At 55.0% G+C, this 19,292-nt stretch overlaps 1 protein-coding gene across 2 annotated transcripts in view; it reads right to left on the bottom strand.

Annotated features, from left to right (window-relative positions):
* The window catches only part of TCF20 (transcription factor 20), a 184,345-nt gene that overhangs the window by 111,677 nt on the left and 53,376 nt on the right, over positions 1-19,292 (bottom strand). The window contains exon 1 of one of the 2 annotated variants that reach the window (XM_030815432.1): positions 9,389-9,483. The exons of the other annotated variant lie outside the window; for it this stretch is intronic. The gene's annotated coding sequence lies outside the window, so the exon portion shown is untranslated. Of the gene's footprint in view, positions 1-9,388; positions 9,484-19,292 lie in introns of those variants that run through there. 2 annotated transcript variants of the gene reach the window in all.

The raw sequence follows: 19,292 nt of genomic DNA, 5'->3' as shown, positions 1-19,292 counted from the left end.
TCTCTTCCCCCTGGACTGTGAGCATATGCAGGGCCGAGACACCTCTGCTTCTCTCGGGTCTCCGGCATCCTGTGCAGGGTAGGGTACCATGTCCATTAAAATGATGTTAATGAGGATGATACAGCCCAGAAGATTCCAGGCTTACTATGAACCAGGCACTACGCAGATTTCCCTTTATCATCCCAGTTCTTCTTATTTGCAGCAGTCTAATGAGTTTGGTACTGTTATCACCCCTATTTTACAGATGGGGCCACTGAGGTGCAAAGAGTTTAACTTATCCCAAGTCACACAGTTTGGAAGAGGCTGAGCTGGTATTTGAACCCAGGTTTTCAGAGGCTGCACTCTTAACCACCAAGCTTCCCAGCACTCAGCAAACACTGGAAAGACAGAGATGGACCTAGACAGTCAGTGGGACCAAAAGTCTGCAGGCTGATAGGGAAAGAATGTAAGAGGACGGCGGGGGCAGCACCAGCCCCTCCCGCAGTCATATATTAAGCCCTGGACACTGGGCAGCTGGGGCAGGTGGGGGGCCTCAGACTCTCGGACCCCACGCCTGGAAGACCACGGTCTGCCCAACAAGCAACAGCTGCTGTGAATCGACTTACACATCTTCCCCACAGGTAAGCAGAGAGCTAACACCTGAGGATAGGCCGGGAAACGGGAAGCCTGTGCAGCCTGAGTGCACAGATCACTCCCACCTGCCTGGCACTCACTGTCCCTAGTGGCTGGACTCTCACTGGGCCAGTCACTGAGCTGGAGCCAGCCTGGTCTCACCAGTGTGTGTCTTTAAATCATCCAATTTCTTCAGCTGTAAATTGGGCTGGGAGGGGCCAAGTGAGCTGCCTGCCTCAGGGGAGTCGGCGCCCTTACCTGAGTGATCCCATTCACTCCTCACAACAAACCCATGAGGCAGGGATTGTCATCTTCGTTGTACAGAGCAGGAAATGGGTGCACACAGAGGTTAAGAGACTTGCCCAGGTCACACAGCTAGGAAGAGGCTGTGATTTGAACTCAGTCTTCTGGCTCCAAAGCCCCCCCAGAGTCACTCGGCACTACAAAGAGTTAACCTGAATATGAAATGATCTAAGAGTCACAGTGACAAAGGCATGCTCTAAGCACTTTTCCTGCAGTAACTTGCTTAATCCTTACAACAACCCTATAAAGTGGGTACTGTTCTCGCCTCATTTCGCAGATGAGGAAACTGAGGCACAGAGCAGCTCGGAGGGGGCAGAGCTGAATCTGACAGGCTACAGGGCCCCTGCGTTGCTTTGTTATAAGATGACAATAAGGAAGTTCCTTTCCTTCGGGATTATTTCTGCCTGAAAGCTCAAGACTTTTAGCCACATCATTGTCTAGGCTCCACAGGAAGACAGTGCCACATGCTGAGGCATGCTGGGAAAAGACTTTGTTCCATCCTGTTTTGTTGACATGCTCTTCATTTTTTAAGCCTGAAACCCAAGCTTCCTGCTAAGAATTCAAACCATGGAGAAAAACGCAGCCATGATAACGGCCACTACTTCCTGAGCCTCCAGTGTTCCCTGTGCTTGGGGATCCATATATGTCACTTAACCTTAACCTTCACGACACCAAGGCAGCCTCCATTTTCACAAGTGAAGAAATGGAGGCCCAGAGTCACTTAGAAGATGCCCGAAGGTGCACAGCTGCTAAGTGGTGGCGCTGGGATTTGTCCTCAGGTCCTCGAGAGTCCTGACTCTTATCTGCTGGCTCCCCACGGAGGCGTGGAGTCTTGTTTGCTGGGCATTTGACAGAAATGTTTCTGCTCATCTGCCACAGATTGGTCCTTCAGCGTCAAGATTCCTGGGCCACTTATTAATAGAAGGCACCAGGACACAGGTGCAGGGATGCAGAGCTGGATGCTGCCTTCTCAACAGGAGAAGCCAAGAAATGCAGATGCCGATGCTCAATCAACTCCATCTCTCCCTCTAGTGACTCGGGAATAGCTGCCCTACCACCAAGGTGATTGTCTTCTGGAAGCAGCCACGCCATGTGAGGTTCCTCATCACTGCCCTGCATCTCCCTGCGAGCTCTTGGGGATAACTGCCAAATCACGTTTGATTCCAGGGGAGCAGAAAGCAGCAGGAGCCGTGAATTCTCCAACTCTTAACTGGTCCTCGACTGGAGCCACTTTGCCCTGCCCACCCATCCCTGTGGCGGATTCATTACAGTTATCCAAAGCCGGTTTTGACTTTGCTCCCCCTGGCTCAGAAGTCTGTCAGTGGGTCTTGAGCGGCTTCACCATTCTAGTTTATTCCTATCAGCCTGGAATACAATGCTCTATCTGGCTCCGCTTGCTTCTCCAAACCTTCTCTCCCAGGTCTCATTCTGCCTCTCTGCCTAACTAGACAAGTTGGCTTCCTGTCCCGTGCCTGTCTGCTCCCTGCAGCAGGAATGCTCTTCCCTATGGATTGAAATTATACCCTCTTTTTTTTTTTTTTTTTTTTTTTTTTTTTCTGAGACAGAGTCTTTCTCTGTCCCCAAGGCTGGAGTGCAGTGGCGCAATCTCGGCTCACCGCAACCTCCACCTCCTGGGTTCACGCCATTCTCCTGCCTCAGCCTCCCGAGTAGCTGGGACTACAGGCGCCCGCTAACACGCCCGGCTAATTTTTTGTATTTTTAGTAGAGACGGGGTTTCACCGTGTTAGCCAGGATGGTCTCGATCTCCTGACCTCGTGATCCGCCCGCCTCAGCCTCCCAAAGTGCTGGGATTACAGGCTTGAGCCACCGCGCCCGGCTATACCCTCTTTCAAGTCTTACTCAAATGCCACCTCCTCCACAAACTCTTAACACTTATTCATTCACTCAACAAATACTGACTGAGCCCTATGACAAGCGTTGATCGCAAGGGTCCCTGTGGTCATGAAGCTTATGGTGCCATGGAGCAGTCAGAAAAAGAATCATCACATAAATAATCATCTGATAACAGCCGTGATACAAATTAGTAAGAAAGTGTGGCAGGAGCACAGCAGATGTACAATAGGGACCCAGAGCCTTGGGGATCTAGGACATATGAGCTGAGGCCTGAAAGACAAATAGGAAGTAACCACATGGTGAAGTTGGAGGAGAGCTCCAGGCAGAGGGCACCGCATAGGCAAAGGCCCTGCGGTCGGAGGGAACAAGTAGGTTTCCAGGAAGGGCACGGGGGCCTGCAGGGTAACTTAAGTGAAATGAGAAAGCTGGAGATGCAGCTGGAGCAGGACAGTACAGGCCACGGAGGCTTTGCGACTTCATCCCTGGGCAAAAAGAGGAGATGATGAAGGATTCTGAGCAGAGGACACAAGCCAATATGTATTTAGACGCGATCCTGCCCTGTGGCTGAGCCTCTTCTGAGAAGTGCAGGCGCTGTGTCATGTCACCCTGAACCTCAGTCATCAGGGTTTTGGATGTGAGTTTCCGTATCCCTCCTCCTAGGCCAAGCTCTCAAAGGCAAGGCTGACCTGTGGTCTTCAGCTTCATCCCCATCAGCCAGGCCAGTGCCCAGCACAAGGAGCTGCTCCAAAAACATACGTGGGATGAACCAGTGACCCAGGACAAGACGCTTATCAGCGTTTCCCTGCGAAGGAGCAGGGCTGCCTGTAAAGCCTTCCACATTCTCTAGAAATTACAAAGTTCAAGGGTTTTAGTGAGGCCACGACTCAGGGAGCCCTTGAGAGCCAAGCTGGCATCCCACTGCTGTGCACACCCAGCCTGGGCACACAGTATGACCCTGCCCAGGCATCTGCCTGTGGCCTCTGGTGAATGACCAGAAACAGAACCGAAAGCTCTGTAAAGTGCTCTCGAGGTTACAAAGCGTGTTTCACAGGAGCAGTTTCATCTCACATAGGCAGCCCTCTGAGCTGGGTAGTTACTGCTTTACAGATGAGGAAACCGAGGCCCAGGAGAGGGCGGGTCCTCAGCAAATCAAGACAAAACTGAGACTAGGACCTAACAGAAGTGCAGGCTATGAATGGCCCCCGTAGGGTTAAAAGAGCTTTCTAGAAATTTCTTTGAAAACCATTGTAAAGTGACATATTTCCTCAGGATGTCTGTCACACCAGCAGTGGGAGCCAACACACCAACTCTCAGAGGCTGTTCCCCCTGCGCAGCAGATCCAGACGCTCAGCTCCCAGGCCCGGAGGCTGGCGGCTTAGCCCAGGGCACAGGAGGAGGCTGCCTGGGCTTGGCGCTGACTTACAGCAGGTGCTGAGGGAATGCTGAAGAGAGGCAAGGCTGATTCAAGAGGACGGCAACAGAGAACATTCCTAGAGCTCTCCCGCCAGCTGGGCATGGTGCTAAGTGCATTACCTGCGTTCACTCACAGCATCCTCACAACACTGTGAGTACAATGACCATCCCCATGTACAGGCGTGGACACTAAGGCTCAGAGCATAAATAATTAGCCTGAGATCACATGGCGGGTGAGTGCAGAGGCCGGATCTGAACCCACACATTGCCCTTAAGCAACCCCACGTCCTGAGCGAAGGTGAGCAGAAACATCTTGGGAAGAGGGAACCACGACTGTATCTTCCTCAGAAGCCATGATGGTACAGGGTACCCCTTCCCCTGCCCACCTGACGACCATTATCCCCATTATCAACATATCCCTCTGTGGGCAAATAATGACAGACATGCATGGTAACCACCTCTTCACAAGTTTTGCGTCTCCCCAGCCTCCTCCCCTAGGGCTCTCTAGGCTTCCTTTACCCGTCCTGCCTCAGATGGACTCCCAGCATCATCATCTGCCTCTGCGCCTTCTTGGTAGTAGGTGGGTGTTACAAAGAAAGGAAGGGCCAGGTGCAGTGGCTCATACCTGTAATCCCAGCACTTTGGAAGGCCGAGGCGGGTGGATCACCTGAGGTCAGGAGTTCGAAACCAGCCTGGCCAACATGGTGAAACCCTATCTCTACTAAAAATACAAAAAATTAGCCAGGCCTGGTGGCAGGCACCTGTAATCCCAGCTACTTGGAAGGCTGACGCTGGAGAATCACTTGAACCTGGGAGGCGGAGGTTGCAGTGAGCAGAGATTGTGCCACTGCACTCCAGCCTGGGCAACAGAGCGACTCCCTCTCAATAAATAAAATAAAATAAGGAAGGACAGAGGGCGATGTGACTTTCAGCAAGCTCCCTAAGCTCCTGAAGCCTCAGCCTTTTCACCTGTAGAAAAGGGACATTAACATCACCCCCCACTGAGGGCTGCAGGCACACAGGGCTCAATCAGTGACTGCACTTCTCAGTGCCAGAAGTGCTGTTGCCATCATTCCAGCCTCAGGTGCCCCATGAGGTGGGATGATTCACCCCATGAGCAAACAGGCTCAGGGAGGTGTGGTGCCCACAGTCACCCAGCAGACACAGCAGAGCAAGGGGTAAGGCACACCTGTTGGATCCCAAAGCTTCTGCTGAGGGGAGGAGGAAGAGTGAATGAGCCACTGGGGGCCTCCGTGGCAATCAGGCTCACAAAGCCAGGTGTGGGCTGGATGTGGCTCCCCAGCCCCGTAGACACCACCCCAGGTGCTCCTCACAGATGATGGGGTGTGGTGTCTATGGGGCTCATGTGCCCTCTCGGGGCCTCTGGGGAGCTGCTACTGGGCTGGGCCCTCTCGGTCCCCAAGACCAGACCAGGTGAGTTACTAGCAGGGACAGGAGGAGAAATGAGAAAGCTAGGCAAGAGGTCACTCATCTGTGGGCTGAGTGCAGAGTGGGAGGGAAGAAAGCATCCTTTCTGGAAAAATCAATGGGCAGATGATACCGCCCAAGTCACTACCTACATGGAAACCTTCCAAGAAAACCAAAGCAACAAGAGAATCACAGCCCCTTAGAGCAGTGACGAGCCTGAGAGGTGAGCAGACCCAAGTCCGCCTCACACAGCTAGGGAAATCGAAGTCCAGGATGGTGGTCATGACTCGCTCAAGGCCCCACGGTGTGTAGGTGACTCTGCCATGTATGAGGGGCGTCCAGCCCCAGGCAGCTCATTTACAGTGGTGGGTGGGCCTTTGTGGTCCCTATGCCTCACACTCCAGCCATCCACTGCCCTCTGTTCTTGCCTTTGCTAAGCAAGGGGACTGGTTTAGCTTCACCCAGAAACTACCAAATCTCTGGGGCTTTTCCCTGCACACTTTTAGTTTCTAGGCTGCCCTGGCCCCTGCTCTGCCCCTACATGTGGCTCAGGGTGGGGAGAGACTATTAAGCTAATACATAGTTAGGCAACTAGAACACAGCCTGCAAATCTCTCAGTCAGTACTCCTCAGTCTTGGCTATTATTACCAGACATGATGACCATCTGCATTTTACAACTAGGGAAACTGAGGCTCAGATGGATTGAGTGATTAGCCCCCAGATACTAGGTGCTAGAGCCTTCACTCTCTGGAGTTATCTTTTTTTAAGCTAAAAATTATTCAGTGCCCCCTGGGAGCCAGGCTCTGGCTGACTGCTTTGTGAGAATGAGCTCATGTAATCCTCACCTCAGCCCTGTGATGTAGGTATTATTATTACCCAACAACACAAAGACTCAGAGAAGGCAGGTAACTTCCTTGAAGCCACACAGCTAGGAAATGGCAGAGCCAGGACTGAACCCAGGCAGTCTGGCCCCAGGACATTGGCCACCCCTCTGTGCTGCCATCTCCGTTGGGGATAGGTCTGGGGGGCTAGCCACCCCAGTCTCCCAGAGGAGCCTCCAGTCATCTCAGGGTCCCAGGCTGGAGGAGCTGCTCCTGAACCCTTCATCCCTTGATTGGCATCCAAACTGCTTCCCCGCCAAGTTGTTTCCAGCTCAGAATGTGGCCTGGGCTGGTCCTGAGACTCCAAATTAAAAGAAGACCCAAGCTGGTCTTTATTCAAATCTGAGACCATCTGGGAATCCCAGCACAAGGCAGCCTGAGAGAGGCTGGCTTGGGAGCAGCTAGAACAAGCCAGCTTTGCAAGATCCTGAAAACGGGTCCAAAGTGCTAAGACACAGGCACATCCAGAAGGTGAGTTTGCAATGACCGCGGTGTCCATGTGGCACCGCCCAGTCTGTCATCAGGTCAGGTTCTCCCTTCCTCCAGAAGTGGCTCCCCCAGCCAGTGAAACAAGGGCCCCACTTCCACTGTCACCGCCTCTCCCCACTCTTCCCTTCCAACGGCTTCAGCCACACAGTGCAACCCGCCTCTTACACCCTGGATGCGCTGTTCTTGCACTTCCCTCTGATGGTACACCCTCTCCTGCCTTAGCACGGCAAGCTCCTACTCACTCTTCAAGGCCTTCAAATGCCACCTCCTCTGTGAAGCCTCTCTTGATTTCCCCATCAGAATTCACAGGGGTACTCAGGGAAAGGATTTCTGTGGGGAAAAAACTCCTTGGGGTGAGTTTGCCCAAAGGAAGTGAACCCATCACACCATCTAGGACATGGGGAGAGGGCAGCTGTTCCATCCTGGTGGTCCCACTTGCTGGGGGATCTGAGTCTGGGTCTGTTCCTCTGAGCTCTAGGCACAGGGCTCCTCTATGCCCAGCTCTGGGCAGGTGCCAGGAGTGCAGAGGGGAGACCTTAAGTGTCCCCGTACCCAAGGATGGTCACCCAGGCTCTGCACCCAAAGGCCTAACGGAGACAGACCCACCTCTGTGTGGTCAGGACAGTGAGAGGGCACAGAAGGTGGGCCAGGCACTGGACCCAAGTCCACCTGAGAGGACAGGGAAGGCTTCCTGGAGGAAGTGAATTGAGACCAGAAAAGAGGAGGTGGTGAGGTCGGGTTAGAGACCAGCTCCAGGGAAAGGGAGACTGGAAGGAGAGCCACAGCCTTCCCCTGACCCTCCGCCTGTAGACGGTTCCCGCTCTGGCTTTTCAGCTTAGAACTCACAGTCTCTGCTAGGGCCTGAGCTACGGCCTGGCCCTGGTAAAACTCACTCCACCATGCACTCTCTGGAGGCCTGCTGTAAACACACTGACCACCTGCGCCCATGTCACTGCACCTGCCTGAGCCCTGTGGCAGCCCAGAGACTTGTACCATGGCCGCTTCCTGGCCCAGGGCAGGCTCAAGCTCCCTTGCCCTCATGGGCCCGTCAGAGGAGTCAAGGTCCAGGAGGCTGTGCCAACAGCCCCTGACTGCAGAGCCGTTTGCCAACCTCCAGGCCAGCACTGTAGCCGGGGGAGTGCCCAGCCCTGGCCTTCGTTCTGCAAAGCCCCATCCCAGCCTCGGTCCCAGGTTCTCGGTTTCTGGTCACGCTTGGGAAGCAGCTGCGGGCAGAAGTAGCCTTCAGAGACCTCAGGCTGCTCAGACTAAGAGAACGATGGAACGGTGACCCTAGCTGGGGGCAGAGACCTGGGAGGGAGGCCGAGGAGCTGGGATAGCGCCTGGGGGTTGGGAGAGCTGCCCAGGCCTCCTCCCGGATGAGCTGAGGAGGGGCTGCCATGCCCGGGAGGAGGGGGCCGGCTCCTCCTGCCTCGCCGGCCTGTCTCCAGCTCTTCACTGTAAAATAAATGGAAGAAGCACACGCCAGATAGAAAAAACGGGAGGGCCAAATAAAGCCCCACGCCGCCCAGCACGGGCTCCCTCCGTGGGTCTGGGCCAGGGCCTCAGCCTGGGTTACTTGCTGCTGCTTTTCCCGGGAAACCACTGGTGCCAAATTTGCATTTACCACAAACAGAGACAACACAATGTCATAATCCTTCTCCTGTCATTCTCCGCTCTCTTCCTCCTCCCACCTCAGACACACACACGCTAACACAAAATGACGGCTCCCTCGACAGCCTGAATGAGCAAAGCCCTCGATCTGCCTCTTCATTGTTGGCGTTTCTCTCGGCCCTCGCTCCGTGCCCATCGCCCAACTCGCAGCAGACCACCCACTGCCCCTCCTTTGTCCCGCATCACCACTGACAAATGGCCTGCTGGAGGTGGAAGAACATGCCTGGAAATAGTGGAGGGGGGCAGAGGGAGCAGCCAGCCCCAACCCCCCGCCGCTCTGCACCCTCACACCCGGGCTGGCTGCGCACAGCGACTGGATCTGGACCGGAGGGGACGGGGGCGGGCACTCGGCTCCTGGGACTGTGACCCGGGGCCCTGCCCTTCACGCCCCTGCTGCTGCCGCGCTCCCCGAGCAGCCCCCTCGGGCCCCTCCTCTCCCGGCCACCCTCCTGGGCACTGCTCTGAACATCCCCCGCCTCCCCGCCCTCCATCGCTCTTTATGGCAGTTTCAAAGCTACAGCCGCCACTCGAGCAGCTGCGGCCTTTGATGGGGACAAGGCAGTAAAGGCCGCCCGGGAGGCCCCTGCCCAGCCCTGCCCTGGCCCGGCGCGGCCCCTGCCCGCCCCCGGGGAGCCTGGGGCCAGGGCAGCGCGGCGCGGCGGAGCACCCGGCGGGCACGCCTCGCACGCCAGAGCAAACTTTCACGACCGCGGGAGAGGCACCGCGCACACCGTTACCTTTGCAGCCGCATCCTTCCCTGGCCCTTGCCCCAGACCCCCTGCCAGCCCGGCGACCACGGGGGAGGAAAACAACTCCTGAGCAGAAGCGGGGGAGGAGGGGAAAGGGAAAAAAGGAGAAGAAAAAGGAAAGGGGGGCAGTTTCTCGGCTCTCAGCCTCCTCGCGGCTCCTCCTGCCCAAGCCGGCAAGTGAAGTCACAGGGCCGGGGCGGTGACATCAGCTGAGCCTCTGACATCACGGCCCCTGCCGATCTCACCTCTGCAGGGTGGAGATGGAGGAGCAGCGGGGAGGAGGGATGGATGGATGGAGGAGGGAGGGGAGCACCCCATCCCTCCTCGCCTTCAACTGCGGAAAGCGCGTGCCAGCGTGGAGGGGGGCAGGGGAGGGGCGGGCTCATCTGAAGAGTATGTCTTATCTCTATAGATAGGGGTGATTATGTGTCTATTTATAATTGGCCCCAGAGTGAATGGCTTAAAAGGGGCGAATGCCCACTACAGGTGAGAATCGCAGCTCACTGCTGTGCTTGGAGACCGTGGGGTAAAGGCAAGTGTGACCGTTCATAGAGCACCTACTGTGTGCTGGGGATTTGCACACAGTGGTCATGAGGTCGTGGTCATGAGGACCAGAGGGGGCTGCATTTTACCTGGCAAGGCTCAGAAAGGGAAGGGCATCTCTGAGGCTGCAGAGCAGGAAGGTGATCTGGGATGTGAGGCCAGCAAAGCGGCCCAGAGCCTGAAGGGCTAGCTGGGCAGCTCCAGGGCTAAAGCCTTCATGGACCACTAGAGTGAGCCCTGGCTGCCCCCTACAAAGGTGGGCTTGGAAAGGGCAGGGCATGGCAGTCCCAACCACCTTTTGTCCCAAGTCCCATCTCAGGGAGGCCACAGCAAGAGGAGGCTTGGCTTGGGGTCCTGGCTCTGTTTCTCTGTGTACAACAGCAGCGTTCGTTCCGAGGGGCTGAGCACCTACTACCTGTAAGCCCAGCACAGGCGCTTCACACCCCCCTTCCTACCCCATGGCAATGCCTGAGAGGTAAGCACCAACGCTCCGTGTCAAGATGGGGAAACCAAGGCCCAGGAATCACTGGAACAAAACAGAGACCCAAGTGTCCAGTGCCTGGACTCTGGGCCATGGCCAGATCCTTGGCCTGAGCCGCCTACTCCATAGCTGTTCAAGCCATCCTTGGCCTGGTGGGGACTTCCCTGTCCAGTGTTCCAGCCTCTGCCCTCCAGTGAGAGGCCATGCACTTCACTCAGCCATGCTCGCTTCAGCCCGAGGCTCCTGGCCCAGGGCCCCTCCAGGCCCTGCTCTGCCTACTCCACGGCAGCGCCCTTCCCCTCTTCCCTGGTGCCATGGGGCAGCTGGGCTGCTGACCACTCGCTGCCCCAAACTTGGCACATGCCTGCTACTGAGCTTCTGTGCCTGGCATCTGGTGAGGGCCTACTAACGGCCAGGTCCTGGTTATCTCATTTCATCCTTCCCATATCTAGGATGTCAGGGTTACAGGCAAGGACACAAGGAAGCTCCCACTGACTATAAAGTACTTCCATTCCTCCTGGCCCTTCCCAAATCCTGGAGCCAGTATTCCCGCCTCAGTCCTTGGGACCCCCAGGGAGCAATGCACCAGTCCCTACCCCTACCAAGGGCTGGGTCTGCATTTAAGACCTAACATGGTACAGAATCCACATGAGGCATTCGGTAAACCCTTCTAGATAAACTGACTACTCAAAGATTGCAACTGGAAATGCCAGTGAAGAAACCTAGAACAAACACCTTCATTCTGTTCTTTTTGGTTTTTATTTCTATTTTATTTTATTTTATTTTTTTGTAGGGATGGGGTCTCACTATGTTGCCTAGGCTGGTCTCGAACTCACGGGCTCAAGTGATCCTCCCACCTCAGCCTTCCAAAGTGCTAGGATTAAAGGCGTGAGCCACTGCACCCAGTTCTTTAAACAAACCATGCTCTCTCTTGCCTCCGGGCCTTTGCACATGCTGTTCTCTCTCCTCCCCCTACTCCCACCACTTCCTGCATTACATGAGGGTCTCGACTTAGACCTCACTTCCTCTGAGAAGCCTGACCCTCAAGTCCAAGTCAAATGCCACTTTCTATGCTTTTCCCCCATAGCAGCTCATATGCCGTGTCCCGTAAGGCAGGAAGAAATGGTGGAAAGGGGTAGGGACTCTGAAGCTTACTGCTCAAGTTCAAATTCTGGCTCCCCAACTCGCTCACTGGGTGACCTTAGACAAGCCACTGACCCCTCTGAGCCTGCCTCACCCTATGTGAAGCTGACAGCATAATAGCAGTGTCCCTTCAGAGGGTCTCAGCACAGTGCAGACCCTCAAAAGACCTCAGAGAACTGTACTTGTCCCCTCCCAGTGGGGCTTTGAGATTGGCCAAGGACATGGGTCTGTCATCCTCTGCCCGTTGTCCTCTGACCCACACAGTGCATACTCAAGAAATACGCCCTGAGGAACCTAGGCAAGGTTGACTGAAACAGTGAATTGAAGAACTGCAATTCAATTTGGCAGGGACCTACATCAGGCTGTCTGGTTTTAAATCCTGGCTCCACCACTTCCTTCCTGTGTGACTGTGTGACCTTGAGCAAGTTCCTTCTTAGAGCCACACATGCTCCACCTGTAAAACGGGGATAAGAATAGGACCTACCTTATAAGGTTGCTGTAAGATTACATGAGATAAGAGATGCAAAATGCTTACAATGGCCTCTCTAAGCAGGAGTCGATCCCAGTTAGCGGCCAGCATGATTACTTTATCTGATCAGGGTAATCAGAGCAAGGTGTCCACAGGACAGAGCACAGACTGAGAGAGATGTGCTGTGGCAGTGGGAAGAAAGTGAGCTTCAGGGGATCAGAGACTAGGCTCCAAATAAGCTTGCTAAGCCTCAGTTTCCTCCTTTGAAGCAGGGTAACACTCTTTATGTCACTGAGATTTTGAGTGGGTAATTTCAGACAAGGAGTACAAATGTGCCTCCTCGCACCAGGCCGGGCACTTCGTAGATAAGGAATAGATATGGGTTCCCGTCAGTCCCTTGAACTGTGGAGGACATGTGTACAATTATTCAATAACTTCTCACAAACACCCTAACATGAGTGAGGTGGGATCCCAGGCCAGGAGCAAAAGATGCAGAGAAGGGCCTTGAAATGAATACAGCTGGGAGTTGGCATCAGGAAAGGCTTCCTGGAGGAGGAGGTATGTAAGCTGGATCAGGATGGCTGGGGGGAAGGGAGGAGGGGGCAAATGTGTGGATAGGAGGGTATGGGCACCCAACCCCAGAAGCAAAAAAGCACATTTCCAAGGCGGCAACTCCCAGGCACATTTGGATAGAGAGGACACGTTGCCTCTATTTGGGAGCACACGTTTTTGGGAGCATGGTGGCTGAGCTAGAGGGCTCAGGGAGCACCACACCTTTGTTCTGGGCACATTATTGTTGGGGATGAAGGTCAACAAAGAAACCAGAATGTCTGAGCTGGGAGGAATGCTGGAATCATCTAGTTCAACCATTTCACAGATGAGCAAACTGAGGCCCAGAGAACTGAACTGAGTTACCCAGTCACACCACTAACAAAGAGCAGAGCTAGAGTTCCACTCCAGGCTGTCTAGTTGTAGAGCCTAGGCTTTTAACCAACATACTCTACTGCATCTCATCATAGCACAGATCCATCCCATCATGGACGCATGCATTCATTCAAGCACGGCTGTGTGAGCTCTTACTGTTCCCGGCACTGAGGAGTCAGCAATGAAAGCACAGCCAAGCCCAAGGAGCCCCCACCTGCCTCTCCCTGACCCCTGCCACCTTGCACTGTGCCCAGCTGTTTCAGAGCTCAGTTGATCCTCCTGAAAAGCCCGGTTTCAAATTTAGCTGCTCAAGACCACAGACCATTCTACTGCTGGAAAACCACAAACCAGCCCCCTTTCAAAGGCCATTACATTGCTTGCATGGGAAAGGGGGAGTAAAGACAATTGATCCAGATCCATTTCTGGGCATGGTGAGTTGCATGGATGTCTAAAGCTTCACTAGCCAAAAAAAAAAAAAAAAAAAAAAAGTCCCACAAATCAGATTTGGAAATGTTCAACCCACAGGGAGTGAAGCAATTGAGCAAAAAAGTGCAATGGTTGAATTCCTTCACCATAAGAGCTTTCGGCAAGTCCAGCACCCTTGGAGGCAGAGAGGAGGCAGGCCAGTTGTATGTGCTGGGCACCCTTCAGAAAGCCCTCTTGGACTCCCAGGAGAATGGGATCTTTTCCTATTAAGAGATCAGAGTGGGCCGGGCGCGGTGGCTCACGCTTGTAATCCCAGCACTTTGGGAGGCCGAGGCGGGCAGATCACGAGGTCAGGAGATCGAGACCAGGGTGAAACCCCGTCTCTGCTAAAAATACAAAAAAAAAATTAGCCGGGCGTGGTGGCAGGCGCCTGTAGTCCCAGCTACTCGGAGAGGCTGAGGCAGGAGAATGGCGTGAACCCGGGAGGCGGAGCTTGCAGTGAGCCGAGATTGCGCCACTGCACTCCAGCCTGGGTGACAGAGCGAGACTCCGTCTCAAAGAAAAAAAAAAAAAAGAAAAAAAAAAAAGAGAGAGATCAGAGTGCTGGCCTGGTGTGGTGGCTCACTCCTGTAATCCCAGCACTCTGGGAGGCCAACGTGGATGAATTGAGGCCAGGAGTTCAAGACCAGCCTGGCCAACACGGTAAAACCCCGTCTACTAAAAATACAAAAATGAGCCAGGCATGGCCAGGCGTGGTGGCTCACGCCTGTAATCCCAGAACGTTGGGAGGCCGAGGCAGGCAGATCACGAGGTCAGGAAATCGAGACCATCCTGGCCAACACAGTGAAATCCTGTCTCTATTAAAATACAAAAAATTAGCCAGGCATGGTGGCACGTGCCTGTAGTCCCAGCTACTCAGGAGGCTGAAGCAGGAGAATCACTTAAACCCAGGAGGTGGAGGTTGCAGTGAGCCGAGATCATGCCACTGTACTCTAACCTAGCGACAGAGCAAGACTCCATCTCAGAAAAAAAAAAAAAAAAAAAAAAAATAGCCGGGCATGGTGGCATGCGCCTGTAGTCCCAGCTACTCGTGAGATTGAGGTGGGACAATCACTTGAACCTGGGAGGGAGGCAGAGGTTGCAGTGAGCCGAGATCATGCCACTGTACTCCAGTCTGGGCAACAGGCTGTATTTTTGAGACCCTGTATCAAAAAAAAAAAAAAAAAAAGAGAGAGAGAGCAGAGTGTCTGCTCTGTTCCTTGCCCATTACACTGTTCCACCCCCAAAGGCTGGCACAACGTTCCCATTCTACAGATAAGGAAACTGAGGCCCAGAGAAAGGAAGACTTGCCCAAGGGCAGTGCAGGCCTCGCTAGCTCCAAAGACCACAATCCTCCCTACACACCGCCACTTTGGTGCAAGCCTGGGCAGGCCTCATTCCTTCTCTGCGCCTCAGTTTCCTTGCCCTTAAGTGAAGACACTGAGGAAGATCAGGAGGCTCCTTTCCAGCCCTGGCATTCAGTGCTTCCATCCAGTGAAGCAGTCAGGCGGGGGCCCATGACTGGGAGGAAGACCAGACCAACAGATATTCCCCGACCCACATCACCACCAGTTTCACCTGGTCTCCACTGTTGCCTTAAGTTAGACTACAGAACAGCCCCAGAACAGCAGATCTTAAAACAGGCACCGGCTTTTCTCACTTGGACCTCTACTTCAGGGAAGTGAAGTATTTTTATCCCCATTTTACAGATGGGGCCACCAGTGCTCTCTCCCTGCTACCACATCCCACCGACACACTCTGGGAGGTTCCGAACACCAGATCTGCCATTACCCAAAGAGCAGAGAAAAAGCAAGAGGAACTGGTGGCTGCTGAACTTAGTTTCTTAGTAGAATTATTAACAATAATCTTTAACATCTGCATAGCACAGAGCCACTCCTGGCTGTGCAAAATGCTCACAGCCTGTTTTCTCCTCCATGAAATGGGAAAAATAATAGACTTTCCCCTGAGACGGCAGGGTAGGAATGACGCATCCTGTTCTACAGATGAAAAAACTGAGGCCCCGAAAGGTGGTGTAAAGTGTGCGGTGAAACTACAACTCCAGTGTGGGTCTGTGACCCTGAACTTAGGCGGCGAAAGGGAGAGAAAGGCCTGAGAGAGGTGTCAGATGGGCTGAGATTCTGAACCACACACACTTTTATCTGCTGGCAGTTGGCCGATGGCTGCAAATAAGGGATGATCTGCCCACCTGAGGCCACCAGGAGCCTGCAGCTTGCCCCGGGCACAGCTGCCACCCTGGCAGACCCCCAAAGAGCGCCCCAAAGGATTGCCCCGCCCCCGAGCTTTTTCCCATTCCAAACATGCCAGAGCCCTGCGGACCCCGGAGGCTGCTACTTAGCGCCAGATTAATCACACCGAATTCTCCATCCAGATATTGCGTGCAGGCCGAACTCCCACCGCTAATCGCTGTAATATTCTCCTCGGCGTGTGCAGGCGGCCGGGGCGATGTTCCAGGAATATTAATTCTCCACAGCCGGCTCACTCCCGCCGCACGCATGCGCCCCCTGCACTGCCGGCTGCTGCTTGGGGAGCGGGGGTCAGCCAGGGGGACAGGGGCCAGCAGGAGGCAGGGCTGGGCCCCAACCCTTGCTGGGGGCCGGGGCCAGAGGTGGGCCAGAGCCTGCAGCAGGGCCTGCCCCCTTCTGTCTCTTCTCCCAGTCCTGACCCCCAGTACCCTGCCCTAGGATGTGCAGGAGGCTCGGAGCCCCTGAGAAGCGGCCCAGCACAGGCCGTCTGATGTCCTCTCAACACAGCAGAGCTCCGAGGAACTGGCAGCCAGGGGCTAGCTAATCCCAGCCAAAACACACGGAATCAGAATCTTTCAGAATCTTTCATCTGCTCAAAATATAAAAACCCCAGTGAAGGGAGGCTGGGTCAGCTGTGGGTACGACCAGGCCACGGAGCAGGCAGGCTGGGGGCACGTGGGAGGCCTCTGCTCCTGACCTTTGCTTAGCACAGGCAGGGGACCCTCTCCCCACAGTGTGGCCTGTGATATTAGAGCCAAAGGCAGGCTGGGAGGGAAAGGCTTCTGGTTTCTGGAGGGTACCAGAGGAGAAGGAGCGCATGCCCCTGAGCCCACTGGCTCTGGCTGCAGCATACACCGCTGGGCCTGCCCCCTTCAGCATTGGTTGCTGGGCTAACACTAGGCCTGGGGATGAGGGTGGGATGAGGTGCTGGCCTCAAGGACAATTCAAGGCAATTCAAGGACGAGGTCAGCCTCCCAGAGCACACAGGGGCCTTGGGGCAGGCCTGCTGCCCATCCTGGCCCACTGAAGCCCCTAGAACAGTGCTGGGAGGACTCACATCTTCAGGGGCTTTGCAAAGCACCCCCTCTTACCTTACCTCGGTACAACCTCAGTACAACCATGAGAGGCAGCTTGAAGATGCTCATTTACAAATAAGGAAACTGAGGCATGGAGAGGTGAAGTAAGTGGTCCAGCCAGATCTGTCCCCAGGCTGCCAGGATCGGAACCCAGGGCCCTCTCCTCTGGACAGTGGAGCCTCACTCCATGCCCCATCCTTCCAGTCTCTGGGACTCCATCTCCTCTTCTCTGAACATTTTAAGGTCCTCCCAGTCACCACAAAGTGTCCAACAAACACAAGCATTTATTGAGTGCCTCCTGTGTGCCAGGGATCCAGAAATGCACGATGTTATTCAAGAAGCTCACAGTCTGGTGGAAAGTAAGTAAACCAACAACCGCGGTCCAGCCTGAGCCCCAGCGGAGGGGCCCTCCCCACAGCCTTGGGGTTAGACGGGGCTTCCAGGAGGAGGCGTTCCCTGAGGAGAGGGCAGTGTGTGGAGACACAAAGGAAGGGGATCTCCATACTAGACTCTCGACCAGAGTAGACAGATGTGTGTCCTGAGCCCGCTGGAGGTCATAGGCCTCAGGGCTGCCCCTCAGCAAAGCAGCTGGACCATCTGGACTATGAGCCTTGGGGCAGCAGCAGCAGTGCCTGTGCTGGGACCGCCTCTGGAAGATGTCATCTGCCAAGAGAGCAGTTTTCCTGATGGTGCATGCAGCAAAGGCAGCCCCTGCATGGGGAATCAGAGGAAAGCAAGAAGGGTGTGGCTGAGAGGGGAACAGACGGGGCGCTGGGCAGGGCTGCTGTGGACCCAGGTGGATCCTGACCTGGCTGCCTGGCCTAGCCCAGGCTGGGCAAAGGTGGGGTCCTGGGGCCACAAGGTGCCTAGGAGGGGCCTCTTGAGCCAGGGTCTCCTGATTCTGGTCCAGAGCACAGATACACACAAAGGCAGCCCAGCCTAAAGAAGCAAGCAGAAGGGCTATAGTGAGGGTGTGGGGCCCTACCCAATTCCTTTCCAGCACAGATTAAGAGCATCCAAGTTGAAACCACAGATGTCAGGGAGGAAGGTCAGGCCCCTGGCTCCATGACCCTCCCTGACAACAGCCAGCACCTGTTGTCTCCTGCCCCTGTGGACCTGAGGTGTCTGACCTGGGTAAAAGCAGGCACCTCTCACATACCACCCCTCGTATGAGTCCCATGAGCACTAATGGGGCCTCACTCCCATTTCTTTAAGAAACTTAGCACAGCACCCATAGACCCTCCCGTCATGCTGGGCTCTCTGCCCATAGTCTCACAGGGTATGGACGAGGGTCAGCACCCCCATTTTGCAAGAAGAAAGCTCACCCAGGTCCCACGGCGGTAGTAGGCAATACCTTACAGTTCCCAGGGTTGGGCCTGTGTGTTCCGTGTCCTGATCCACTGAGGCCCCAGTGCTAAAGTCAGGCCACGTGCACCAGGTCCAGGATGCCACAGAAGGAGCCCTTTCTGGCCTCATCCTGCCCTGCAGTCCCCAAGCACGGTTCTGTGCCCTGGACTCACTTGCTAGATGAGGAATCCGAGGCAGAGCTGGGACTCAGCTAGGACCCAGCAGATACGCTAAGGTTAGGGACATAACTAGGGCTCAGCCTGGCCCTCAGTGAGGTAACATCCTGCGTGTCAACTGTAACCACAGTAGGTTGTGAGATGCCAGAAGAGTGGGCAGCACGGTGGCCTGGATAAATTTCAGAAGGCATCCCAGAAGAGGGGGTGTTTAAGCAGGAACTTGGAGGACAAGGAGGCCTGTTTGAGCTGGAAAGCAGCACACACTTGGGACACAGGACCCCACGGCTAGGAAGACAAGGCTCAGATTGGACTCTCAGGCCTCTCTGTTGCCGGCCAGCCTCTCTGTGCCTCCAGGGCCAGCCGAGCACTAGCCCAGGCCCAGGAGAGTCTACTGAATGACCAGGTCTCAGCTTGAGCGGCACAGACACATGGCTGGTGTGACCCTTCCACTGTCCCCAGCGCTGGATTCTGGATCCCACATCCCCCTCCCACTCTGTCCTGCCCACCAGGAGTGGTGGGGTTTGAATTTCAGAAGCTGGGCCTTCTAGGCAGGGCAGAAAGGCCAGAGTGGGGCCCAGCTCTGGGGCAAGGCAGGGCAGGATACAAAGCCCTGGGGCCAGCTCCCGGCAGGAGGCCTCCTGGCCAGGCCCAAGCCCAGGAGGAGGCCAGGTGTCCTTCCTTGGCACCTTCCCTAAAAGATTCAATAGTGTAGTGTTGGCCCCCCAGCCCCTCGAACAGGGGGAAGATCCAAGGTCAGACCCAGCTTCTCCACTCCTGGCTGACTCTGAGCAAACTGCCACCCTGCTGCAGCCTCAGTGTGCTCATCTGAAACAAGAGCTGGACACACCTGTCTTGCAAGGTTATTGCCAGGATTCACAGTATTGTCCCTAGGTGGGTGCCAAACAAAAAGGGCAAAGGTCAGCTCATTCCCTAGGGCTAGGCATTCAGACAGACCTAGGGGAATAAAACCAGGTGCTTTCCTGGAGGTGGGAATTCCCATTTGA

Source organism: Nomascus leucogenys, chromosome 7b, assembly GCF_006542625.1.
Source record: "Nomascus leucogenys isolate Asia chromosome 7b, Asia_NLE_v1, whole genome shotgun sequence".
Classification (NCBI taxonomy): Eukaryota; Metazoa; Chordata; class Mammalia; order Primates; family Hylobatidae; genus Nomascus; species Nomascus leucogenys.
The sequence above is the reverse complement of the archived record's forward strand: the minus strand, read 5'-3'. Positions and strand labels throughout refer to the sequence as shown.